Source organism: Aotus nancymaae, unplaced genomic scaffold (assembly GCF_030222135.1).
Source record: "Aotus nancymaae isolate 86718 unplaced genomic scaffold, 86718_ANA_hifiasm-v0.15.2.pri h1tg000019l, whole genome shotgun sequence".
Lineage (NCBI taxonomy): Eukaryota > Metazoa > Chordata > Mammalia > Primates > Aotidae > Aotus > Aotus nancymaae.
The window spans coordinates 58,560,540-58,588,487 of record NW_026988431.1 but is presented as its reverse complement, the minus strand read 5'-3'; positions in this window follow the sequence as shown (position 1 = coordinate 58,588,487).

Here is a 27,948-nt window from a genome sequence, read left to right as displayed (position 1 = left end):
TGTAAAGAGAGAACTGCAATATAGAGGCATTAGGAAAAAAAAGATGTCATTGCAATTTTTTGTATCATCTATTATTTGTATTTTTCTTGTTTCCTTTCAGTCCCGCTCCATATATATGAGATTTTATAGAAATCTCATCTGACCTTTGATAACTTTTGACTTCTGCTTATTTCCAGAATTCATACAGACTTCAGGAACACTTGAGTACTGTGACAATTTCTCATTGAAAACCCAGTTCAAGAAGTTCCTGCCCCGCTACCTCTCTCCCCATTCTCCTCTGCAATCTGTTATTTTCTTGTTTACCAGCCACGCTCTCGCTTTTTGATGGGTATCCTTTTATCCTTTCAGTGTCTCAGATTCACCCCATCATAGATTGCCCCAGTCAATAGGAAATGTTAGGGGAGAGAAGCAGGGCAAAGCATGTGGATGGTTGTGAATTAGCCTGGTTTATAAAACATACCAGACGTGCCGATCTCACGGACCACAACAGATGGTGACACAACTTTCTCTGGGGATAGGGAAAGGAGGCTTTGAATATACATGCATCCATGACTTTTTCTTCCCTAATAAGTTGATTTGGCCGTTATAAAGTTTGATTTGCAATTGTTTAATTTTATATTATAAATCTTACCTCTAAAGAAAAGAATAACCAAGAAATGCATCTAGAGAATGTTGAAACTGGGTCAAGTCTTTTAATGATTGTGATTTTTATTTTTTAAATAAAATAGTAAAAACTTGAAAAGCTTATTGATCTGGATCAAAGCAACTTCAAATATTACAAGTAAATAATCTTCTAGTTCAGTGTTCCTAAAATATACTATGGGCATTTGTGACTAATAAAATATTTTTGTTTTGTGTTTAAATGTTATAATGTGTATTTAAATATGTATTATAAAAACATAATTAATGCATCACTATCGTATCCCCAGTAGCTAGAAGAGGGTCTAGCCAAAAAAAAAAAAAAAAAAAAGAAAAGAAAAGAAATACTGAATAAATGAATATCAGTGATATTGATTTTTAAATTTATGGTAGTAATATAAAGTTTCTTTTGAAAATTTTTATTTGGGTATTTTCATATTGGTAATTTAAAAAGAGCAGAAGCAAATTCAAATGCTATATAAGTGTGTCTAAAGTTTCAAAGGGGCTTTGAAAATGAAGGTGGGGAAATGCAGGCACATTGCATGTCCTGGCACTTCCTGTCTGCTTGCCTCTTGTGTACAGCTGTAATGGCCTCGTTCTGTGACCTTCTCTCAGCCAATGGTCAGAATTGTAGCTTAACCTGCTCTAGAAATTACCCTTCCTTTTTGTGGATGCTCAATTTCCTTCATCTAATTCACTCCTGAGGACCTCTGTTGGCCCTTCTCATTGCCACCAAAGCTCGCTCCACCTACCATTCTGCCTGCTGAAGCAAATAGCAGCTCCCTGTAATAAAGATTCTCAAGCAATCCCTGAGCAGATTATTTTTAACAATATGAGTTTGGAATCCTTGAGAGACCAAAGAGTCTATAAATATACATATTTTTATTTTTAGTTTATTTCTGTCCTTAATCTGATAACCAGCCTCCACTCCAATAACAGAATGTTACCCTGACGCCTACTGTTCTTAACCACCTTGTAAAGTCTTTCCCCATAGGTGTTCAAAAAATGTGACTAACTAAAAATTACTATCTTACAACCATAATGTTTATGTAATGTAATTGTATTTTCCAGTTTATAACACAAGGAAAATGGCAAACTTTTCTGCTCATACAAATAACTTTCCTAAAATTTAGTAATAAAATATTAATTTGAAAAAATAGACGTTTCCTTCTAAAGTATGACATTCTGATACATAAATTTCTCCTTTTGCCTTGCCATGTGTGCCACTTTAGTGCAGTGTCACCTTTAGACCTGACCACATAGGTCCAGTGTGGGTGGAAAGTCTCATAAGTGCCAAAGCAGGAGACAGCCTCGGCCAGTTCCTGTTTAATAAATAAGAGTACAGAAAAGAACATAGTTAGGAGTAAGTAGCATGAGTGATTAGATATTAATCTTATTGAGCATTAAGCCTTGATTAAAGCCTTCTTGTACTTGAAGCATGATTATCTAGGAACGAGTTGCTGTGTTCAGGGACGGATAGGGGACGCTATGGAATCTGGCCAGGAGGCAAGAGCATTAATACCTGCAGAGATCAGCAGGAACAACCTGTTGAATGTGAAACCAAGCCCTCTGTCACACCCGCATACGGGTTGCTGGAGGGCATCTAAAGTCTCTGCGGTAGCCCCAGTGCTTGGGGAAGCACCCGCTCCTCAGCCGACCTTGGAAGGGAACTTCCCTGTCCTTGGGCGAGTCGGAGAACGCCCCACTCCCCACGCTCTTGTGGGAGGACTGATACCAATCAGCCCAACCCGCAGCTACCCTGGGGCTTAATTGTCTCTGTGTGGTGCTGTGCTGTATTGGTTCCGTCTGTGTCTGCTTTCACTCCCTACTTCTGCACCTGTTCCTCGTTTGTAGATAGCAAGAAGGAGCGTGATTCTTGAAGCCTTTGTTCTTACTCGAGGGGCATAACAAAGTGCGGACGCATTTCGCTGCCCCCTGCTTCGGCTACCTGCAAGCCCTGGGCCCCTGTTCCTTAGACACGTGATTTGCTTGACCCTCTAAATAACTGTGGAGGACTCACCCTACTTAGCCTGCTCCCCTGTTTTGTACCCAATACAAGTCAGAGTTCCCAGGCACTCGGGGCCACTACTGGTCTCCGCGTACTGGTGGTAGTGGTCCCCTGGGCCCAACTCCTTTTCTCTTGATTTCGGCGAATCCTGTCTTTTTTTTTTTTTTTTTTTTTTTGAGACGGAGTTTCGCTCTTGTTACCCAGGCTAGAGTGCAATGGTGCGATCTCAGCTCACCGCAACCTCCGCCTCCTGGGTCCAGGCAATTCTCCTGCCTCAGCCTCCTGAGTAGCTGGGATTACAGTCACGCACCACCATGCCCAGCTAATTTTTTGTATTTTTAGTAGAGACGGGGTTTCACCATGTTGACCAGGATGGTCTCGATCTCTTGACCTCGTGATCCACCCGCCTCGGCCTCCCAAAGTGCTGGGGAATCCTGTCTTTATTTCTACAGTCTCTCATCTGCGCACCTGTAGAGAATACCCTCTAGACCCAGCAGGGCTGGACCCTGCAGTCCAGGTGCAGGATGTACAGCCAATGATCACATGCATCTAAATAGCAAAGACTTTAACCTGGTAACCACACGTGCTACAGAGCAGATACCTTGGCAATCTTATGGCACTTAAGTCCACCAGTGAATTATCCACTAACCAGAGGGTTTCAACTCGAATTAGTCTTCTAAGAATTCTGTTAAAACTTTCAACTTGGTAAGGATCCCCCAAATTCTGAAATGAAATGTTCAAGTTTTGAGGAAAAACCAATAAAAAGAAAAATATAAGGTTTTTTTTTTTGGTCAACTTTAGTTATTCATTTAAAATGTATATATTAATTTTACCAGTAGTTTTTAACCTTTTTTTTTTTTTTTTGGTCCTCCAGAGTATTCACACATCCAAACACAATTATGTTGTAGCAATTCTCAAGACAGGGAGGGTGAAGATCTTGATCAGAATTACTGAGCAGCATACAGGGCTTGGGAGGGTTCCAGGGGTGTATGGAGGAAGAAGAACAGGATTCTTAAGCAGATTCTGAGATTTTCTATGGGTATAGAATGGAAGAGATGAACTTCTGACAGCTTTACATGATCAGTAATCATTAGCCTCACTTGAAAATCTCAGAAATCACATTTATAAAACTTTCAGAGTAAGATAACATCATTTGAAAGAGGAAAACTGTGGTTTTGTTTAAATTAACTAGAGATACATACTTCAAAATGACTTGGTGTGCTTCAAAGATAGTGAATATTTTATTTTCACTTTTAACATCAGCCACTTTGGTATAAAACACATTGCTGCCACTCTCAGTGGTTGCATTGCTCTTGTAAAATGCATTCCTAAAAGTCAACTTAATTTTTTTCCATATTTTACCATCAATTTCTGTCAATAATTATTGAATAGAATGACAATCCCTTTTTTAAAAATTTGAGTCAAAAAATTGCTGTTTTTAAGGAAATATAGACATTATCTTTAGAAAGATTATTAAGGTCTTTATTTTAAAATAAAACTTGAAAATGATAAAAGTTTATGTGTATTACCTATACATTAAAATCATCTCCTCAGAAACTTTTTAAAAATTTATCACTATTTCCCAACTAAGTTTTCTATGATAGTTTAGAGTTTATTTAGCCATTCTCTTACAGTATAGTTATTGAAAGGACAATTAATTTTTCTATGAATTTATTGGCAAGGCTCCATTTACCTTAAAGTATACCCAAGGTTTAAATTGCAAGTATAATGAAGGAATGCATATAAACACCTGCTGGGACAAGTCCTAACATGTGTGATGAATTATATTGTTTACTGAGAACGATGGCAAGGAAAACTGAGCCAGTCCCGCAAGCGGAAAACTGCTCAGGGCATTCTGAAGTAGTAAACAGTATATTTATATCATACACCAGTTAAACTGGTTCTTTAAGCACAGGATATGTGACCCTGCCCCCGTGGCTCCCTCGTGGAGAATGCGTTCTGGTTTGCCTTTGATCAGTGGTAAGCAGGCACCAGCTGCCTGCCTAGTTTATCTTGGGTCTATGAGAAAACACAGAAAACCTGCTTGTTAATAATAATCACCTGTTCAGAGGGAATAAATACGTGGGTCAGCGTCTGCTCGAGGCTCTCAGTCAGCTCTGAATGCTGTTAGTTCCTGAGGCTGTCAGTTCGGAAGGTTAGTAGCGCTCTAAAAGTCTCACTTTGCACTCTATCTCTCTGTCTGTTTTTTAATACGTTGAGTGCTGCCTGGGTGGGGATCTCCATGACCGAGCTGGCCTCGATAAACACCAAAATGACCACTCCTAAAGAGAGTCTAGGAATGGAGTCGGGGCCTTAGGTATGTTGTTTAAAATTTTTAAATAAGTAGATGTGTTGTTTACATTTTTATTAGATTGTATCCATTCATTATATATGAAAACTTAATTTGAAAAGGCAGAACCATACTGGGACATGGTATTCCATTTTTTTTAATTCCCTGAAAAATTGCATAACTTTGGGCAAGTCAGTTTTCTTTCTGGACTTCCTTTTCCTTTCTATAAAACAAGAAATTTAAACCAGACCCTCTCTAAAGCTCCTTCCTATCCCCTAAGTTTATAATTCTACGGTATATAAGTCTGTGAAGCAAAGGAGGCGTCAAGAGTCCTCAACAAAGAGTTTTATTTTTTATTTTTTTTTTGTAGAAAGTCATTTAGGGAGAGAAACAGGAGAAGGAGAGAGAAACCGCTGACTCACACTGAGTGAGAGAATCCAGAAAGATGGAATCCAGGAGAGGAAAGCAGCTTCCACACTGAGTGGAAGGAATAGAGAGATGGAGATTAGGAGGGAAGACAGGCTTCCACGAGAGTGTGTGGAAGGGGACCCCAGAGGGGAAACCCAGGAGAGAGAAAAGCGGCTTCCACCAAGGGACTGTTCCTTGAAGGGGATCCAAACGTGGAGTCTGCCAACAAAGAGTTTTAAAGCCTGTTTCGTTTCTGGAAGGCTTCTTAAACTTTTCAAGTATAATTCTATCCCTTGGTACAAAAATATCAGCCTCTCACTCTGTTGTGAAGTAGTTGACTTATTCTTTTAATTGCCAGCAACACTTGTCTTTCCCAGTTAATTCTTCAGTCCTCTGCCTAAGCATGATTTGATCCAGCTGGAATCAGAAGCTTGAAGTAGTGACAGCGCCACAACTTTATAGTGGTCAGGCTGACTAACTGCAGGGGATGTTTCAGTGCTCGTGGCTCAGTCAGCAGGGTGACTTTCAGCACCTGGAAATGACAATCCGGCTCCCTCACTGGTGAAAAATTTGATTTGTTCCAGGATAGATTTGAGCTGGCTGCTCAAAAGTTTCATCCTGATGCATTGTTCAAAGGATTCCAGATTGCATCATAAACTCATTGATATGGATTGTCCATTTGACTTTTTTAAAAAAATTAACAATTTTGTTCCCAAGTATTTTAAACTTTTTGTCAAATTTCAGCAATATCATGTTAAAATAAAAGTTAGAAAACATGTAGCATATCATGATGAAAAGAATGGAGGAAGAAGTAATAGAGAAGTCCAAACACTGAGTTGTAGAGAAAGCTCTGAAGAGATGCTAAAAGTTTTGTTATGTATGCCTTTAAAAAAAAAAGTGGAAAAAATAAGCTTTTTTTTTTTTTTTTTTTAAAGTTCTCACCTTGCAGTCTTCCCAGTTTTCTTGTAGCTGTGTTTCCCATTTGTTTTCTTCAGGAACTCTTTTCCTTGGGGGCAAGGCACACTCTAGCTATCTGAAAAGGTGCTCTTCTTCAGAGGGTCCTAAATAAGAACCACAAGGTGAGATTTTGGAAGTATGGTTAGGGGGCAGGACTGGCAAATTCACTTGATATTTGGCCAGTTATTTGAAACTCCCACTAGATATCAGGACTGGGGGAAACATGATTTGACCCACATAGTGTGAGCAGTAATAAAATGATTTAGCCCACTCCTGCCTCCCTAACCTGGTTGGGGGAAAGGTTGGAGGCACGGAAAGGTCCAGGACTCCACATTTTTCATTTCCTAATGGTTGAAAATTATTTTTTAAAAAAAATTTGCCAAATAACTTTCCTCTCCTATCTTGAGGAAAATCGAGCTAAACCTTTTATTTGACAACACAAAACCAGATTCACAGTTATGACAATAATAAATTAATCAAAAGATGACTATTAACTATCTAAACCACTCAGTTTTCTCACTATCTTTCTGCTGTAGGAGCCTGTGGCTGTGTGTGAGAGGCTCACTACCCAGCCCCTTAGAACAAGATGAGTGACACAAAAGAGGAAATATGAAACAAATCAGCAATTTTATTTTTTTCATCTGCTTTGCTTTTTAAAAAGCATTTTTTAAAAAAGGAAAATTAATATAGTTTTGAAAAACTGGGGTTATAGATTATTTAAACTTAAATTGTTCTTTTTTATGCTATCCATGGTCTAAGTTTCTACAGATGACTGAGTTGCCTTTAGCTTAAAATTTCACTCAGATTTATTTTTAAATCTAATTTAGCATATCACTATGAAAATGTGACAGTTAAAATATAAAATATCTTTTTTATATACCTGCCTTAAATTCTGGCCATATATTTCAAGGTTCACAGATAATTTAATTACTTTCTAGGACTATTAAAAGGAGAGGGGAGTTACTTCTATTAATGGTAGAAAAAAAAAGTTAACATGTAGAATTAACTTTTAGCCCTACATCAATATTTCAAGCCCAGCCAAGTGAGAACAATCACTAGTACAGTGATTTAATCTTCATATAATTTTCTCTGTGGGGATTGCAAAGTCACTCCATTTCTTTCTCTTTGTCTCTCAATTCAGTAAGTCACCTTATCCTAGCAGTTTTCCCTTTGAGAATCCGTCCCTTCCTTTTCAAAGTCTAGGTTCTCATGTCTTCCTACTTAAACTGTAATTACTTTCTCTTGAATCTTCTTGCTTGCCATGCTCTCTCCTCTGATATAAATGGCACGCGTTACCATACAACCTTCCTAAAACACAGCTTTTATCACAGGGCTCCCTACTCAAAACACTTCGGAAATTCCTTCTTGCCTACAAATCCTGGTTTGTCAGATAAGGCTTTCCACAATCTAACCTCAATTTCCATTTCTGAACTCGTTTCTCACTATTTTCCAACATTATCATCCTCCAAGTAAGGTTTTCACAAAACTCTCAGGGATAGGGAAAGAATGTCCTGTTTCCAGTCTGGAATTGGTTGGTAGGTAAATGTGGGACTCCAGATGGCTAATTTCAATTTCCTGATCTTCAGTTTTTCATGTCGGCAAAAAATAGGGGGAAGGCCTGAATCAAGGGCTGACCAAGAACTGAATTTGGTGAGAAAACATGTTTGACATTCATGGTGCTTTATAAAAATACTGGTTTCCAGTACTTTAAGGCCAATATAGGCTTTTTTTAAATTGCCATAGTCCCCTGCACTCTCTAGTGTGCTTCCCCAGCAAACTTCACTCAGATATGATGACAACCAGGCCCCTGAAAGCAACCCCACACTAAAGTACTTCAGTTTCCTACCAGCTCTATCATGGTGTATTTCTATGAGTCACACCTGGTACCATTTGCATGCACTTTCCCTACTGTTTTTCTGGAATGCGTGACTCCCCTCATTTCAAAGGTAAAAGAATAAAGAAAGGACACTGAGGACATCAAAAGCTTTGCTTTTGTGGCCTGTTTGCTTTTGTGGACTATGATAAAAAGTAGTAAGTTCATTTGTGAAGAGTTTATGGAAGGCAAAAAGAGAAAGTCCCATATTTCATTATTTCGGCACAAACGTCAGTTCTTGCCCTCAGGGGCATGTGGAGGTCAGAGTGTAGCCTTCCCTTTCAGTCATTTCTCTCATGATGAACTCTGCTATTATCACCCAGGAAATCCTTTGGCCCTGAGTGAGGCAGTATCTCAACTTACAAATAAAATATCCTTGTGTTAGGAAATGTTCTTCTTCATTGATGAGGGTGATTGGATTTAAAAATCACAGAAGTGGAAAACTGGAACGATCACCTAATTGACCAGGGAGACCTTCAGGCTGTATTATCTTTCATCACCCCCACTTCAAATTTGGTGGCTTTCTCTGTGCACTAGATAACCCAGAGTTATTAAACTCTTCCCTGTATTGTTTGTTATTGATCTTCTGCTCTTTTAATTATTTCTTTTTAAAGTAGCTTTCAAAGCTTTCTTTGAAGTTGGAGGCCAAAGTTCACTTCCACTGTGAGAAGTTGAACTAAATTGGATTTTTTTTTCCCTCAGGCTTGGTTGGTAATTTAAGATATATCTTAGCAGCTGAACTACAGTCTGGAAAATCTGACAGTTCAGGGATGTTGGCTTTCACTTGCTCCCTCTCGGCCTGTTCTTTGTCCCCTCGCTGGATTTGTAACACAAAATAGCAGTCATTGAATTAACTTTCTGGGATATTGTTGAAGGGAAAGAATCTGCTCTTTACAAGAATTCTGCCAGCAGTTTACTCTTTTGCTTTATGTGTGAAAACTTAAGTCAGCCTTGATCTGGCAATCGAAGCCTTCAGCAATTGCTGTCTATCATATATCGGATAACCTTTCCTTCCTTATGAACTCTTCCTGAATGTACAGTCGAGGCAATTGAGATCAACTGAAGTAGCTTTGATGGATGTTTCAAGATCTAATCTGGAAAGAGGGTAATTCTTCTGAAGATGCTTTTGAAAAGCACTTGTTCTCCATGCCACAAAACAAACTTAAACAAAATTGAGAGCAATGAAGGAGGGACATCTATTTTCTCCCTGGTTTGAGGCGATAGGATTTTTCGAGTGTTTTCCATCCCTGTGATCATGTTCTGGTCCTTTTATGACCAGTCACTTACAAGAGATTGGGTGTTATTAATGATCTATAGAAGGAAAATGCACTTTTATCTCTGCAGAGCAATGATGTCTTCTGCATGAATGGCCACCATGGTCATTACGTGGGATTGGTTTTGCTGAGTGATGACCTCAGCACATAACCTGGTCACTTAAGTCGGGGAGAGGAGGAGAACTTTGGACGTTCTCTGCACAGGCTCATTTTCAGTTTACTCTCACATTTTATTTTCTCGTCATCTCTAACTTCTACAGTTCTCTCTAAACCTCAACCCAGCACTTGTGCTCAGAATACAATCTCTTTTTGCCTCTCTGTGATGGCCACAATTATCAACCACCTGCCCCTGCATACACACACTCATGTCAGCGTCTTTACTCGTCAGTCTTCTCAGTTTCTATTCAAATTTCTTTCTTCTCTTCCTTTCCTCATACCTCTTAAACAGTGTTTCTCATACGATGCCCTTTAAATCATCTACAACAGAATTCCCTGTGATAACTTTTTTACAAATCTGGATTCTGGGCTCCAGGCCTTACTAACTACATCAGATTCTTTGGGAGTAGGACCCAGGAATCTGACTTTTCACACACCTCAAGATGACTTGTTCACGCACTGAAGCTTAGGGACTAAATTAAATCCTTCCTGCTTTAGTCTGTGACGTAGCTCCCTCTTCCTTTTGCTGGAGGGCTCCTTACACATGCGACACTGAGCCACCACTTCTCTTGGTGTCATTCTTTTCTAATTCCTCACAATTTCTCACTTGGTGGGAAAAAAAATTCTTTCTAAGGTCCCAAAAGGACAACTCTAATTTATCCCTAGTAGTACTATCTACTCACATTTTGAAAATAGGAGTCAGTGCTTGGCTGCAAATAGAGCTGACTGAGTTAAAGCATAAGAACATATTTTACTCAAAGAATAAGCAAATTATGCTGTTTTCGTTCTCCCCTTCTTTTGCCAACTGAGTTTGAATGAAAGAAGCATCGTGGGGATCCTCGAGAGGGGAAATGGGCAGATAAGTGGATCTAAAGCCACTGTTCCTAAATCAATAGTAAAATTGTACGATATGCAATATTACTACAAGTCCACTAATATAGATGGAAGATACTCACTGAAGCAGGAATTATGTCTAATATTATTTCATTGGCTTTTGTGGATGCAAAAAAAAAGAAAGACATGAGAAACACATGGTCTCTGTTCTTACAGAATTTATAATCTATTGAAAGCTGCTTTTTGAAATCAAACATTGTATCAATGACTGTAGATAGCAGTATTCATACTGTTATACTATACCCTTATACAATCTGATAGAATAAAATAGTAATAGCAAAAGTTATTCTACCAAATTTAAAGTGCCGTGTGAAAATGTAAAATGAGACTACCTGATTTATTTAGTGTGATGGTTAATTTTAGGTATCAACTTGACTAAATTAAGGAATACCCAGATAACAAGTGAGACGTTGTCCCTGGGTATGTCTGTGTATTGGTCGGGGTTCTCCGGAGAGAGAGAGGGGTGGGGGAGAGAGAGGGGTGGGGGAGAGAGAGGGGTGGGGGAGAGAGAGGGGTGGGGGAGAGAGAGGGGTGGGGGAGAGAGAGGGGTGGGGGAGAGAGAGGGGTGGGGGAGAGAGAGGGGTGGGGGAGAGAGAGGGGTGGGGGAGAGAGAGGGAGATGAAAGGGGGGTCATTATAGGAATTGGCTTACATAATGATGGAGGCTGAGATGTCTCGCAGTATGCTGTCTGCAGGCTGGAGAACCCATGAAGCCAGTGGTGTAACAGTCTGAGTCTAAAGGTCTAAGAAGCGGGAGGGCTGATGGTGTCACTGAGTGTGAGGATAGAGACCTGAGCATGCCTGAGAGTCTGACGGCCTGCTGATCCAAGTCCTAGAGTCCAAAAGCCAAAGACCTTTGAGTTCTCATGTCCAAGGGCAGGAGATCATTGTCCCAACTCCAAAAGAGAAAGAAAATTCATTGCTTTTCTGCATTTTTGTTCTCCCTGGGTCCTCAACCACTTAGATAGTGCCCACCCACACTCAGTGAGGGTAGATCTTCCTTAATCCATTGGTTCAAATGCCAATCTATGCCAGAAACACCTTCACAGACATTCCCAGAAATAATGCCTTACCAGTTTATCTAGTTATCCTTTAATGCAATCAGGTTGACACCTAAACTTATCCATCTGTGAGGGTATATCTGGAAGAGATGGGCATTTGAATCGGCAATCTGAGCAAAGATTTGCCCTCACCAATGTGGGCAGGCATCTTGCAACCCATTGAGGGCTCTGATAGAGTGTCACTGTCAGCCTCCTGATTTTCAGATCTTCAAACACAGACCAAATTATACCACTGGCTTCCCTGTTTCTCCAACTTACAGAAGGCATGTTGTAGGACTTCTCAGTCTCTACAATCATGTGATTCCTATAATAAGTTTCTATCTACTTATCTAACTCTCTAGATATATGTATCAATATGTAGATGTATATATACAGATGTATAGATTGAGAGGGATATATACATTGTGAATAACATGGTTATAAAAAATAGTAAACTAAATTTTCAACAAAGATTATTGGCTAAATAAATTTAATGATATATGATAGAAAATTATGTAAGCTTTAAAAAGTATGATTTGGGTAATGTTTAATGGAATGGAAGAAATGCTTACTCATTTTAGTGAAAAAAATTACGTGTGTGTATATATATGTATGTATATATTGTACAAGAATGGAAACAAAAGTCAGAGTGGTTATTCTGGATAGTCGGTTACAGGTTCTTCTCTATCTTTCAATTTTTTCCAATAATGCTGAATGTTATTTATATAATAAGTTATAAGAATATGCTTTCAAAGGTGGCTTCACATATCAACAATTCTATAGTCTTGAAAAAGGAAAATTTTACCTCCAAATGATGTCTTTTTCTTTCTTCAAGTAATGCCTTTAAATCCACAAAAAATTCTACTCAGAGGATGTACACAAAAAAAGGCACACATTTATTCTTTTACCTTCTCTTACTCTTGGGCAACGCAGTTGACCTCCTTGAATGTCATGTTGTTCTACCTTGTGCCAAGTGAGGTACTTACAAGAATCTGAAGGAAGCTTTAAAATAGAAGAGAGAGATGTAACATCTGGCAATATGCGGTTCACTTACTTCCGTGTGTAAAAGTAATGCAAATCCACGCCAAACAGCCAAACTGAACTCCAGATATCTAATGGTGTGCTCATGGAAATCGCCTTAGTCCAATCTAAATTATGTTCTTATTCAACTTTGCATCCCCAACACCTGCAACTGATCTACACTTGATGGCAAATGAATCATGAATAAATTATGTACCCATTCATGATCCCCTTTAGGCCAATTTGTATAAATTGTCCTTTAATATTTATTGAAAATCTCATGAGCAGTCCCATTCCATTTATAACAGTTCTAATTAAGACGTCTTTGTTACCTGCACCCTGTTGATTATATAATCCTTCTAACTTGCTCCAATTGTTCATTACATTTTTTTTAAGGCTCCACGGAGGATCCCTCCACATATGATTACTGTTTTAAATGTTCAATAATAGTTGTTATTCTCTAAGACATTTATTAATCATAGATAATGGTTTATAAATTAGTAAACATTTTGGTGGTTATTCTTGGGAAGAGTTTCAACTTACATAGCTCTTACAATGTGTAGTTCAAACTGAATGAAATATTTCAGGTATAGCCATCTTGTTCTGGACAGTATATTACTGAATGGAACAGGTGCCAAGATCACATTCGGGACCATTTTAACATTGAGGTTGTAGTCAATCCAAATTTCAGTATTTTATATAACTGTGATCATTTCAGGGTTAACACAAACAAAAGGCATATTACTTGAAAAGAATATTATGTTAAATTTTACAGCAGATTCATTCGTTCTTCTTTTAGCCAAAGTTATACACGTGTACAAACAAACTCAGAATAGTTAGTTTAAAAAATATCAAGTGTTTGGAACAAATACTCTATTCTTTAGAGCAGAATTTGGAAAGTGCTGCCTCAAAATAAGTTGAAAAGAGTTGGTTTTTTAATAGTAATTTAACTTTGCTATGTTAGCTGCATTACTCACTGAATGACCTTGATTGCTTCAGCAGATATCCCAATATCTCCATTTAAAAAATAGTACAGTAACAAAAGCTGTCTACCTTATTAATAGCAACACTAAAAAGTTAACTTATGCTTGAGCAATTCTTAGAGATAGTTTGAGGATTTGCTTTCAAGGAATTACTCATCCTTTTGTACTATTCTTTTAGGAAAACAATAAACACAAAACATTTTCGATTATTAAGGAATATAGCCCACAGCCTGCTCTTGGCTGTTCAGTTTATGTGGCTATGAAAGCCTTGTTCCCAACATGTTATGTGCTTCTGGAATTTTTCTTTTCTTGTTTCTATTATAGAATAAAAATTTCTTGGACGTTAAATTTCCTAGGATTGCCACACCCACTGCCTCTGTGCTACCTTACGAGGCTTGTGCTGGGAAAAGAAAAACTGTTCTAAGCTGAAGCTGTATTCAAGAGGAAACTTCTTATTTTTCACCAGACATCTACTTTCGTACAAAAAGCCTGTTTGTTTTTTAAAGGAGCTAAGTGGTTGATTTTGAAACTTCTGACATTGTAGGAAAATGAGCTGCTGCAGGTTATTTCTGTGTAAGGTTTTCAGAGTGGTGCAGATGTGTGACAGCTGGTCCTTCCTAAAGAAACAGTGAATATTTGTGTCTTGTCCTGTAGTTTTTTCTTTTTTTAAAATTCTGATAGGCCAATTGATTGATGTATTTTTCAATAAATATGTTTGATGCTAGCATGCTTCATTTCATTCTATTCAAAAAATGTATTTTGACACATTATATGTCAGGCCCTCTGTTAGACACTGGGGATACAATGTTGAATAAAACACGATAGTTGTGCTTGAAAAACGAACTTTCTATAATTTGGGAGGTAGACATATTAATAACTCAATCCAGTGGGATGCCTGGAATAATTACCCATGAAGGGAAGGGAGAAAAGGCATGTATGATTCCAGTTAGATGGCTTAGAGAGAATGTCTTACAAGTAGTGAGTCTGGGAGAAAAGAAAAATGTATCTCACAGACAAAGGAAATTCCAGAAAGAAAGGAAAGTAAATCTCGGACTAGAGACAGAATTTGCACTCAGCAGGAGAAAGGAAGAAGTGCCATTTTGGTTTAAAGAGTCATTATCTTTTCTACTCATCTCCTCCTCCTCTTTGATCTTCCTTTCTCCACTCCAACTTTTCTTTTTTTTGTCTCTTAGTTGGGACTGAGAGTATCAACTTTTCATTTCTCCTCTCACAATTACAAAGGTAGGGGTGAACAGCTAATACACTTATTTTAAAATGTTGAATATCAAGTAAAATGTGTTTTGTAAACTTATCAGTTAAAGAGTTAATTTAAAATATTTACCAGGGATGATATTCCAGAATCCAAACGTGGGTGAAATATTCCTCTCCTTGATGGAGCTGATCCAATGTGGGTCTCACTTGGATCAGAGTAGTATGATGAATTAGATGGACAAATCTCTCGACTACTTGTATTTTGACCTGAGGATCTGAGTAAAAGAAAATGATTAAAGTGTTCATATGTCTGTTTAAAGTTTTAAAATTTAAATATCCTTGTTTAAAACAGTAACAGACTGGGCACAGTGACTCAGGCCTGTAATCCCAACAATCTGGGAGGCTGAGGCAGTTACATCACTAGGTCAGCAGTTCAAGACCAGACTGGCCAACATGGTAAAACCCCGTCTCTACTAAAAATTCAAAAATTAGCTGGGTGTGGTGGCTGGGCCTGTAATCCCAGCTTCTCAGGAGGCCGAGGCAGAAGAATCGTTTGAGCCTGAGAGGCAGAGGTTGCAATGAGCTGAGATCATGCCACTACACTCTAGCCTGGGAGACAGATTCCCTCAAAAAATAAAAATTAAAAAATTTTTAAAAACCAACAACCAAAAAACAAAACCAACAAAAATTATAAGCATAAAGTTTTCCCTTGAAAGAAAGATAATATAGATTTTAGAAGGACTTTTACCTCTTTTCATAGTTCTAACCAAAGTTTTATAGCTAATGGTCACTTGAGACATCTCGAAGGTAAGGGTGTCTACATAGATTGTGTGTCTTAGAAAAAGCATCTAACAGTATATGTGAAAACACGTGCGCGCGCACACACACACATACACACATACATACATACATACACACAGGCTTATGAGATACCAAGCAGGACAGCTGTCATACTGGAACATCTTGCCTAGTAGAGCTACAGCTGCAGATTTGGCAAGTTCAAGCATCCTTAAAATCTCTGTTGGTCTCCCCCGGATTCTGGAACTTAAATTTTCCTTGAGATTTTCCCTAAGCCTGTTATATTTCCTCAGATTAGTGGTAAACAACTTAAAAAGTCAGGTTCTTTAATCAATTTTGCTCACTTTGGAATGCCACTCAACCTTTCATGTAGCAACACTCCAATTCTTGTATTCCTATGTTTATACCGCTGAGATGTAAAATATATTTTCTGCTCTTTTACACCAATTCTCTGGTTTAATATTGTCATTCTGAGACCTTTCCCTTTCTCCTTAGAAATACTGATGTTTCTCTTTCCGTCATTGATGCTGTACATGCTGTTAAGCCAATAATTTTAAAATATTTTGATCTAAATATTTTTTTGTGTGTGAATTGAAACTAGGAATCACATCTTTATGGCCTCTTTTTTTCTCTTGGTAGATTATTTTTCAATCTAAAAATCTTAAGAGAAAGATTCTATATTAGTACATTTATAATGGCCGTAATAGCAATTTTACTGATAGGAAACTACACGTAACTTGTTAGTAAGGCTGCCTTCATGAAGTACAATATAGAAACATATTTCATTTTTTCACTTCTTAACTGAGCTTGTACAATAGAAGAGCACAACCATTATATTCTAAAACAGGATCATTCTTTTAAACAGCATCATATTCTAAAATGTCATTACTGAGCCATTAAATTTTTTTTAAATGACTTATGATCAAGGAGAAAATTATTTCTCTATCTGCCATTAAATTCAAAAGTCAAAAATTTGGTCTTAATTATGTACAAATATAACATATGTATTTCATTTTTTCTCACTTGAGCAATTCTTTAAGTTTAGATACTGCTTTTTGAAATTGTCAAAAAGCATCATGTCATAAAAACAAATTAACAAACATGAGAAAAACACAATTTCTGAATTTTATTTCTGAAGCAGATAAATCCTACCATCTAAAACTGGATTTTTAGCCAATAATGAGAAAAAACTTGAGGGAAAATAGAATAATAAATCAGAGGATTAACAGGAGTGAAAGTCTAACTGACTTTTGGGTTCATTTGTCTTTACTAAAATATGCTAGCCATTTTATGCCAAAATGAAATAAGAAAAATAAGGACAATGGATATGGATAAATCTTCAGTGACTTGTGTCTTGTGATTAAAACTCCAGTGACAGTTAAACAATGAGGGGTTGGGTTAATAGAATAACCTGGAAGTCTCCCTCCCTCTTGTGTTTTAATCTAAAGTATGAGATGTGGCATTATCGTGTTTATACAATCTCCTTAAAGTAGGACACAAGGAAAATAAAGTTCACATAATTACAAGATTTGATAAGAAAGACTTAGTTGATTGTGTTTTTATTATAGCTTCTTGTGTAGTTTTGCAAGATTAAGCATAACAACCTTAAGGTGAAATTAAGTTTAAAAGTATAAGTGAAAATTATCTCATCTTAGTTTACATTAGATTTCTTTCTGGTTTAAACTAGAACTCTTTATGACATCCCAGTAATGACCAGGCATTTATTAATAATAGAAGGTAATTAAAACTTTAGTAATACAAGTAAGTATTCAGCGAACACGCTTCCCAGCTTTCTCTCTCTCTCTTCTTCCTTCCCTCTCTTCCTCTCTCTCTCTCAATGCATTTCATTTTTTTTCAGAATGAATTGAAAAATGAAGAATGATTGTGTTTCAGCTAAGAAAATTCCAACCAATAGACGACTAGTCTGATTGTCTTTGAGTATGAAATCTACTTGTAGGCCCCAAAGTCTGGATTCCTTTTCTCACGTTCTTATATTACTCCAGGCACCATACCCTGGTCAAGGCACTTAGCATCATCTCTGATCCTCAGTTCTGTATCTTTAATATTCAGATGACAATGTGGACTGTGCCTCAGGGATAGGGTGTTTTGTTTTATAATATTACTGCTATAATGGCAAGTACTGCTATTACTAAAATTATACTTTCATAGTTTTTATTTATTGACATTTGCTATGTGGTAGGCACTATACTAAGATTTACATGAATTAACTCATTTAATCATTCCAATCACCTAATGAAATGAATAACATTTCAACTTTATAGATGAGGAAAAGTAGGCACAGAGAGACGGGGTAATTTGCCCAAGTTATGTTAGTAATTAACCAGTCATCTTAACTGCTAGAATTCATACAAGATGCAGGTAACTACTGTGATTCCTTAAATAACTGTAGAGATCTATCGCTATTAGGGTGCAGTTGTTAAGAAAAATCATTAACATTGATTTTTCTTATTCTAATCACTTAAACACATAAATAATTGTACTAGTTAATAGAACATGTAAATTCAAGCAGTTATTACTTATTGAAAACAAAAGTTAAGCCTTCAGTAGTAGAACCTATGAGAACATTATTCCAGATAACATCAAACTGTTTTTTAAATGCTCCCACCCCTCTTTCCCCCCAAAATAAAATCAGACAAATGCAGTTTAGTTGGTATATTGGTTTACTCAGTTTTAATCTTTCTGCCTGCAGTGAACAAAGAGTTATCATAAATTACAAATCTAAACCTTTATGAAAGAGGAATTTTATTAATGTTCCAATATAAAGCTGCCATGGAGAGGGTGCCATGGCTAAAACTGTACAGCATTTGTCAGCCATGATTTATAGTGTCTTTAAAATAGCTGGCATTATCTGAATTGGCCATCTAGTCTTGGTTGAAAAAAAGTATAGAATGGCTAACAAAAAGGAATCGGGTGAACTGAGCCTGCTGGATGAACAACAATAAAACTTATCAATTCATGAGCCCTTTCATCAGAAGACTGCAATGTTCTTTACAATCACAAATTTATAAGCCTCATAAATTGTCTGTAGCAACTGTTGCTATCTGTTTAATTAAAATGTCAAGTTGGTGATTATGTAACTTTGTAAGGCGAGTGAAGGAGGAAGTGACAGATGGCCCTGTTTGTAAGGTGAAGTTGAGCTCTTAAGTCGCATGAAGATATGTTAAGCACACATCATACACAGGCCATGGAGCTCCTTTAAGACATGTAGAATTGTCAAAACAGTGTAGAATACAACTCAGTTTCTAAATGTTCCATTTATATTCATTGCTTCAGCATGACAGCTTTGTATTTAGGAAAGAAGGGAGGAAAGCATGTTGAACTTTATTTTTCAGTTGGCAAAGGACACTACTCTTTCCAATCTCTCAGCCTCTTCCTCCCCTCCAAAAAAATACTGAGCCAGAGTCTCAAAGTCAATGAAGCCAGGTACTTCTGAAGCATGGGCTAGAAGAGAATTACAATGAACTATAAGCATTAAATTTGGATGAAAGGAAAGATAAATTCAGCCTCTTTGATTTCTTAGACCATTTTTTTCCTTTCAAAAACCCAGAATTTCTGTCCTCTCTATGCTTGTATTTTGTTTGTAAAATGGGTAATGGTTGTACTTTATGTGCCAGACGTGGTAATGAGGTAACTGAAAGTACTCTGAATGAGATTATCACAAAGTCAGGAAGAAATTTGATATGCCAAGTGGTTAATTTCCAAATGGCAAATTTGCTAGATGTTTTAATTTGAAAATTATTACTACATACTGATAGCTTTAAATTAAGTTTCTGGAACTAAACACATAAATTGAGTAAATATTTATGAATAAACTATTCTGAAAAGCTAGGTGATTTAGAGATATTCCAAAAATATTTGTTATCCCAGAGTCTAGGATTTTAATCTAAATGATTTAGATTGTTGATTCTAAAAGCATACAACAATAAATTTCAATTTTGAAAAATTCACAATTGCAATTGCTTTTTCTGTACCTCAGTCTGAATTAGTCAGATTTTATGTGACTCAATTTTTATTCTTATAAATTTTGCAGGTCCCTATTATTTTAGCCCCACACACATTCTTATAAACATTTATAGGCCCCCAAATTAAGGTACAACAAAACCAAAAGAACAAACGCCTACAATACTTCTCTAGAGGGAAAACTTGTAAACTTCAGTGGCTACATGTGGGTTCACTGACGTTTATAGAAGCGAAAGATATACTCAACAGAACCAATGAAGATAGACTGAACTATCTCTGTGTTCCCTCCATGAAATTATATTTAGAAATTTTTAGAGCTCTATTGTTACATTCATAGCTGTTGCTTAGGTGGTTTTCAATACTTGAGGAATATCTACTACTCCCTATGTTACAACTTAGAAAATTTAACCACATACAACACTGAACTAGAGGAATATAGATACTAAAAGACAGTATGCGCCTGAGGTAGATCTTGCTAGCAGAAATAAAACTCTAAAATGCCAAATGAAATTGACAGAGTTTTAGGAAGCGGGGATGAATAAGATTCTTGTTTCATGATGTGCAGAAATGTGATTGAAGAAATACTGGCCTCAAAGAAACTTCTCCTTCCCTCTCTCTCTTACTCCTTTTCTTTTCTCCTTCCTTCCTTTCATCTTTTCTTCTTTTGCCTTTTACAAATTGAAGATTTAAGTTTAAGTTGTATCTTGGGTGTAGGCCGGGTGTGGTGGCTCATGTCTGTAATCCCAGCACTTTGGGAGGCTCAGGTGGGTGGATTGCCTGAACTCACGAGGTTGAGAATGGCCTGACAACTTGGTGAAACCCTATATCTACTAAAAATACAAAAATTAGCCAGGCGTGGTTCCACAAGCCTGTAGTCCCAGTCACTCGGGAGGCTGAGGCACAAGAATAGCTTGAACCTGGGAGACGGGTTGCAATGAGCCGAGATTGTGCCACTGCACTCCAACCTGGGCAATAGACTGAAACTGTGTACCCAAAAATAAAAAATAAAAATAAGTTGCATCCTGGGTATCACTTTTTAGGCTGTCTCTAAAATCATTTTATAAAGATGTACTAGTTGAGAAATATTGATAGTAAAGATTATTTTATACAGAACAAATAAACTTCCTTTTGTTATAGTGTACTAAAGGAGTTTTAGCAAGCAGAGAAAAAATGAAGTTTACAATTCTGCACAGACTATCCATTTTAAACTATTGTTTTGTGTGCTAATTTCTCCAAATTAATACACATTTAATTTTTAACATTAAAATCAAGTACCTTGGCACTGTTTGAGATATGCAGAGTTGACTAAACAAATAGAACTTCTATCACTCCTTTGATATTCTAATCCCTTATCTAAACATAATTCATTTCTTAATTATAGGTAGTAAATGGAAGCTATAAATAAGTTTCATACACTTTTATGAAACCATGATATACTTAATCTTGAAAGTTGAAGATGCAAATATTATTTTTTAAAATGTGAGAGCCAGGTTTTATACTAATGTAAAAACAAAAACAATTCAAGAAAACTGCAAACTCTCTAATTGTATATTGTTTATCAGTATGTTTGAGCAACACTTATGAAACAGCTGCGAAATTCAGGAGTGAGAAAACATATTGGGTTTTGGCCTCTATTTAATTTATGGCTTTAATGAGCTGGTATAAATCCTGTTTTTATGATAGTAATTTCATGTAAACAGAAACACTAATAAATATTACCTTTCAGCTATCTTGCCCATTTTTCTCATGAAAATCACAAATGCTTTCTTGAAGAGTCCTCTGTCTCTTAGACATACCGATACTAAAAGAGTAAGCCCACCTGTCTCCATCACAACAACAATCACAGGAACTGCATTGCATTTGTAACCAGTTACATGGTATAAGGGGAGAGAGTGGCAGTTGAGTTTGCTTCTCTCTGAAGATAACCATAATCAGTAACACGGGCTGCATGACTTTACGTCTCTAAAGGAAATTTAATCTGGTAACACTACATTTGTTTGGCTTTTTTTCTCTCTCCACTAATGATGAGAATTACTTTTAATTTAATTTTCCTACCTTCCAGACATGTCTTGTGGGTGCAAAAACTCCTCTTGCCTTCATAAAGCTATTTTTCTGAAGACATTTTTCATCATGTTCCTTGGATGGGATACCAGAGCTGTCCACCAAGAATCTGCAGCGTCTTCTGGGGGTCTTCCATGGATTCACCGTGACCAAGGAAACAAGCTGTTACCTAGCAACATGGCCCTTCAGGAGGTATTGTTACCAATCTCTTAGAGCTCATCAAAGGAATTCCTGTGCTCCTAGAGCAGCTTTAGCAGGGATCATTGTTTCTAGGGAGTTGTCTCAACTGCGATATAACTGAACCTTGACTACAGAAACATAAATGATAGCAGAGGGGATAAATGTCCATAGCTTTCCTGAAAGGTTCGCTGTCTTTGGTTCCGTTATTTTTTGAGTTGTTTGCACTGGCTTGGGTTTCTTGAAGTCACACTTGTGCAATATATCCCCCAGTATTTGGTTTCTTGCTTCTCTTCTGTAGAAAGAGGAACACAATGGAAGATATCTAATTCTTGCTGGAAGTTTGCTCAAATAAAACCCCTGTGACTTGAAGACTGAGAATTCTGCCTTGTTCATAAGAAGAAATAAATAAATATTTAATAAATAATAATTAATAATTAATAAATTTATTTCAAAGCAAGTTTTTAATAACTTTTCACAAAAAGGAGTATATGTATAGTCACTTGTTGGCCCCTATTTTGCTCTGAATGTCTGCTATGTGCATAGATAGCACTGTGAATTTTCAACTTCCTGAGCTGATAAGATGAATCTCTAAACTTGAAAGTTTTATGTCTCCTTTCCAAAAAATAGAAGAATGTTAGCTGTGTTTTTGTGTACTAAGAAGTCGCAGTTTGTCAGAATCACAGTAAACTCTCCCATAGTGTTTACTGCTTCAGAACAAAAGATACTTAGGAAACCATTTTATTCAAAATCTGAGTTCAAAGCAAGATAATTTGCATGTCTTGGAAAAAGCATCATATTTCTTTTTATTCCTTTTTTCTGATGGATTATAGTAATCCATCTATAGACTAAAAATGTTTCAATAAACTTATTAATGTGTTTCATATCAAAAATTGAAAATATATTCTCTACTTAGTTACTGTCAGGACTTCAATTTTACACACAAAACGCTTCAGGCTGAAACTTAGCATAAAAATCTTCTGTGCTAAAAAATATAATTTAACATATTTGCTAAAGATTCATAAACTGATTTGTTTCTATCCAACTTAGTATTAGTATAATTTTTTTTAAAACGAGTTTCACTCTTTTTGCCCAGGCTGGAATACAGTGGCACAATCTCAGCTCGCTGCAATCTCCACCTCCCGGGATCAAGCAATTCTTCCGCCTCAGCTTCCCAAGTAGCTGAGATTACCGGTCCCCACCACTAGGCCTAGCTAATTTTTTTTTTTCTTTTTTGTACTTTTAGTAGAGATGAGGTTTAACCATGTTGGCCAGGCTGATCTTGAACTCCTGACCTCAAGTGATCCACCTGCCTCAGCCTCCCAAAGTCCTGGGATTACAGGCGTGAGCCACCACGCCCAGCCCAAGTTAGTACAATATTTAAAAATTTTCAAATGCCTAAAATATTACATCTAAACTTTCTGGATACTTTTCCCATGATAGGGGCAGAGATGACAAATATTAGACATTGTATTTTCTTTCTCTCTCTCTCTCTTTGTGAGTATATGTGTGTGTGTGTGTGCGTGCACACACACCTGTAAGCCACAGAGCAAATGTCAGACATTTTCTTTACTCTCATCTTTTTTAAGCAGCTTGGGAACTTCCCCCAGTCCAAAAATTCTAGACCAGGATTATCCAAAAATGAATAAATCACAACTAAACTTACCTTTTTAGCTTTATAATCCACAACAATTTGTCCATACTCCTAACTGCTTTAGGCAAAAGCTATGTAATACTCCAGCAATTCAACTCTGACTTCACTTAGAATTATCTTGGGTGCTTTAAAAAAAAATCCAGTGACCCAGCCCTTCCTCAACTAAACAAATATCTGAAAGTGGGTGGGACCAAGTCATTCATAATATTTAAAGTGTTCCTATTATACACTCTCAACTCTCACTCATCTGTACCTACTTCTGTGTAGCAAAAATGTGATTCAAGAAAAATACACCATCATTCTGACTGGTCTCACTCTAAAATGTAAAACCACTCACTCAAGGTGTTTTCTGGCAGTAACACTAAATTCCCAGAACCATTCTCCAGGCTGCCTCCATCTCACCAAGTCTAGTAGATGGTTTTCACTCGCTCTTCCTTTTTTTCTAATTTCCCTTATTTCTGCCTCCATCCTACTCTCACCTAAACAATCAGGAAAGGATGTCCACAGGGTGCTCTCATGCATTTATCCATCGACTCACATCTGCCTCTCCACTTATCTACTTTCCCATCTTTATCAAGTAGGCCTCGTCAGCACTTCCATCTTCGTTTGTGAAGTGGAGTCTATCACTTTATCTCTACTCAAAGTCGTTAATCCAGAAAGCCTCTTCCTACTCCATCACTAATATCTCTTCTTTACGGCATAATTGCCACAGCATATAAGCCTGCTGTAACTTTTCCCATTGAAAAAATAACCAAAAGATGCCCTCTCTGTCCCACGTCTCCTTTCAGCTTCCATCCCGATGGATTGCTTTATCTGTCTTACAGCGTATGAGAAAAATCGTGAAAAGTGCCGTTAATGCTTGCTGCCTCCAATTCTTCTTCTCACGCGAATGTCTTCAGTTCATTGCTCCACTGAAATTACAGTTGGCAAGGTCATTAATGCTTTTCAGGTTACTAACTTCAATGGTCAATTCCTAGTCCTTATTTTCTTTACTTAAAAAGTCCAGTGACTCTCTCCTTTCAGCACTTTAATTTGGCTCCTGTGACTCTACACTTCACCAGCTGTCTTTTCACTTTGTAGTCTCTTGCTGTTCCCTACTCATCCCCCACATCTCCTAACCTCAGTATGCCCAGAGTTCAACCTCTAAGCCCCTTTCTCTCTCAACTCAGTTCATTAATGATCTTACCCAGTCTCAGGGCCTTAAAAACCACCTATATGCTAATGACTCCAAAATTTATAACTCCATCCTAGGTTTGCTCTCTTGAATCTCAAACTCATATATTTACCTGCCTACTTGAAATTCCTCTTAGATGCATCTCAATCTTAATCTTCCAGAAATATACCTTTAAACCTCCTGTCCAAATCAGCTGCTTTCATATCTTCTGTCTATTCAAGCCAAAAATCTTGGAATTATCCTTCACTATTCTTTCTCTTAAATCCCATGTTCAATCCCTCATGACATCCTATGAGCTCTACCTTCAAAACATATTCAGAATCATATCACCTTCCCTCCCTCCATGGCTAACCTGTTATGAGACCCCTACGTTTATTAGCATCATTGCAACCGCTGCTTTACTGGTCTCCCGCTTCAGGCCATTCCTCCGTGCAGTCTACACTGCAGCATAGCACTTGCAGTGATTCTGTTAAATGCAGGTCACTCTTCTGATCAAAATACTTCAATGATACCCCATCACGCAAAGGAAGAACAGTATCCTCACAATGGACTACAAAGCACCAATGTGTCTGACTTTTAAAAAAATACATATCTATCTCAAAATCGTAAGGTACTATTGAAACAACCACAAAACAGTCAAGATTTAAATTGACTACAGTTCTTGTACAACTTGGAAGTTGACTAACATTAGTTAAGAAAAGCTAAGCAGTTGGTACGTGTTGTTAGACAATTAACTTAAAAAATACTTCTTTTTTGTTTCTCTTAGGTCTTAGGACCTGTTAAAATAAGGAATTTGGAACATGAGCTGTTTGGGAAAAAAAAAAAAAGGCTACCATTTACAAATACTTCTTGTGGAGTATGTTCTTAATATTGTGAAATCAAATCAAAATAAAGAACTTGTGGGTAGCTTGAGACAATGGACATGGTCTACCTACCAGTCTCCTAATATTATACTTCCTTCAAAACTTATACAAAACAGGAGGAAAGTATAGCTACTGAAAAACCATGCACTCAGTAGTTCTTGAGAACAGAGACTAGTAGAACTTCAAAATAACCGTGAATTTAAAAGTTTGGTTTGTCTCTCATGCACCAGCTTCAGCCTCATCCCACAAAGACTAGGGCAAACCAAGGAAAACTGTGGGGAGGACAGGAAAGAAAGGGCCTAAAGTCAATCTAAAACCATCAGAAAGTACCATGAAAGTCTTCAGGCAAATCAGAGCATGAGCTACAGGGAAGAGACTTCAAAGTATGCAAGATTTGAAAGGACAGGCTTGTTATAAAGGAGCCTTTTTTGAAACACAGCTTTTGGGAGAGAATAAAGTAAAAAAAAAAAATTGTGAGTCATACCCTTTGGCAACTGGGAGGCTTTTTTTTTTTTTTTCATTTTTATTTATTTTTTATTTTTTTGAGACAGGGTCTCACTTTGTCAGCCAGGCTGGCGTGCAGTGGTGCGATCTCAGCTCACTGCCGCCTTGACCTGGCAATTGGAAGGATTTGATGGTTAATTTTAGGGGTTGACTTGACTGGGTTAAGGAATATTTAGAGAACCGGTAATACCTATGTCTGGGTGTGCCTGTAAGGGTCCAGAGAAGATTGGCATGTGAGTTGGTAGACTAAGTGGGGAAGATCCACCTTGAATGTGATGGGCATCATCTAATCAGCTGGGGTCCCAGATAGAACGCAAAGGCAGAGGAAAGGCAAAGGCAGAGGAAAGGCAAATTCTGTCTTGCTTTAAGTGAGTATACTCTTCTCCTACCCATGGACATCAGAACTCCAGGCTCTTCGGCCTTTGGATTCCAGGACTTAGCCAGTGGTTCCATGCATTCTCAGGTCTTTGGCCCAGGACCAACAGTTACACCATTGGCCTCCCCACTTCCGTGGCATTTAGACTTGGACTAAGCAAGGCTACCTGCATCCCAGTGTCTCCAGTTTGCTGGTGGCTAGGTGTGGGACTTCTTAGCTTCCATAATTTCTTAAGCCAATTATCCTAACACATCACCTTTTATGTATCTATATCTACTCATGTATATGTACATATCCCATTGATTCTGTATCTTGAGAACCCTGCCTAATGTAGAGGTGAAAAGGAAAAGAAGAGAAAGGAAAATCTAAAGGTCTTGTAAAGCAAATAGAATAAACTAAATTAGAGGACTCACAGACCTCCTGTTTTAGCCAGGGTAATGGCTCCCCAAAGATGCCCACATATTAATACCTGGTGACTATGTTACCTTACACAACAAAAGAGAAGTAAGGAAGCCAATGGAATTAGAGTTGCTGATCTGCTTATTTTAAAATAGGAAAATTTTCCAGAATTATCCAGGTGGGCCCGGTGTAATCACAAGTGTCCTTAAATGTGTGAAAAAGAGAAGAGTCAGTGTCAGAGTGATGTAATGAAGACTCAATTGGTCATTGCTGGCTTTAAGAGGGAAGGAGGCCATGAGCCAAGGAATGCAGGCAACCTCTAGAAGCTGGAAAAGTCAAGAAAATGCCTTTCATCCAAGGCCCCAGACCCTCTCAACACTTCAGAGTTATGCTTTTATGAGCTTTGTAAGTGGGTTTCTGCATAAGAGTTAGATTAACAAAAGCCTGTTAGTCATGAGTAATTCCCATGGAAAAGGAAACTGAGGGATGGGGGTGGGGGAAGGGAAAATTCAGAACATAGTATCAAAAAAGGGCAGATTGATTTGTAGAACCATAGGGTGGGGAGAAGCAAGGGGCACTGGGAAAGTGAAGCATGCATAAAGAGGCTATGAGATGGTGCTCAGCAGAGAGTACCTACTAAGCAAGTTTACGGAGGTGGCCGTAAATACCTGTACCAAAATCTTAAATGCATATGATATGTAATTTTCTAAACTTTCCAACTTTTCTGTGATCATTACCTGCTGTTTGTGTAATCTATTTGAAATAGGTTTATATAGCAGTGGCAAACCTAGTTTTATGCCAACCAGATTAATTGGACAACAGCTTGGGTTGGAAGGATGCCAGGTGCTCTGAAATGTTCAACTTCGTGTTTTCTCCCAATTCCAAGTCTCAGTCTGTTTTGAGACCCTGATAATAGTAAAATGATTCCTACTTATCATAACTGGGGAGATGGTAGTAAAGGTGCTATAGAAGAAACCAAATATTCTTGTCCTGGGACTAAGATTTTTACTGTTAACTCAATATACATTTACTGAGTAACTGCAAAGTACCAGAGACATTGTGTTGGGTCCTGAGAACAGAGTGGAGAACACACAGAAGCGCCTCTATCTTCATGGCACTCTGTAGAGGTCAGGCATCTAATGCTAACTTACATCAAATTCACAACTAATTGATTAAAGCTGTTATGTAGATTGTGATGTAGGTATAAA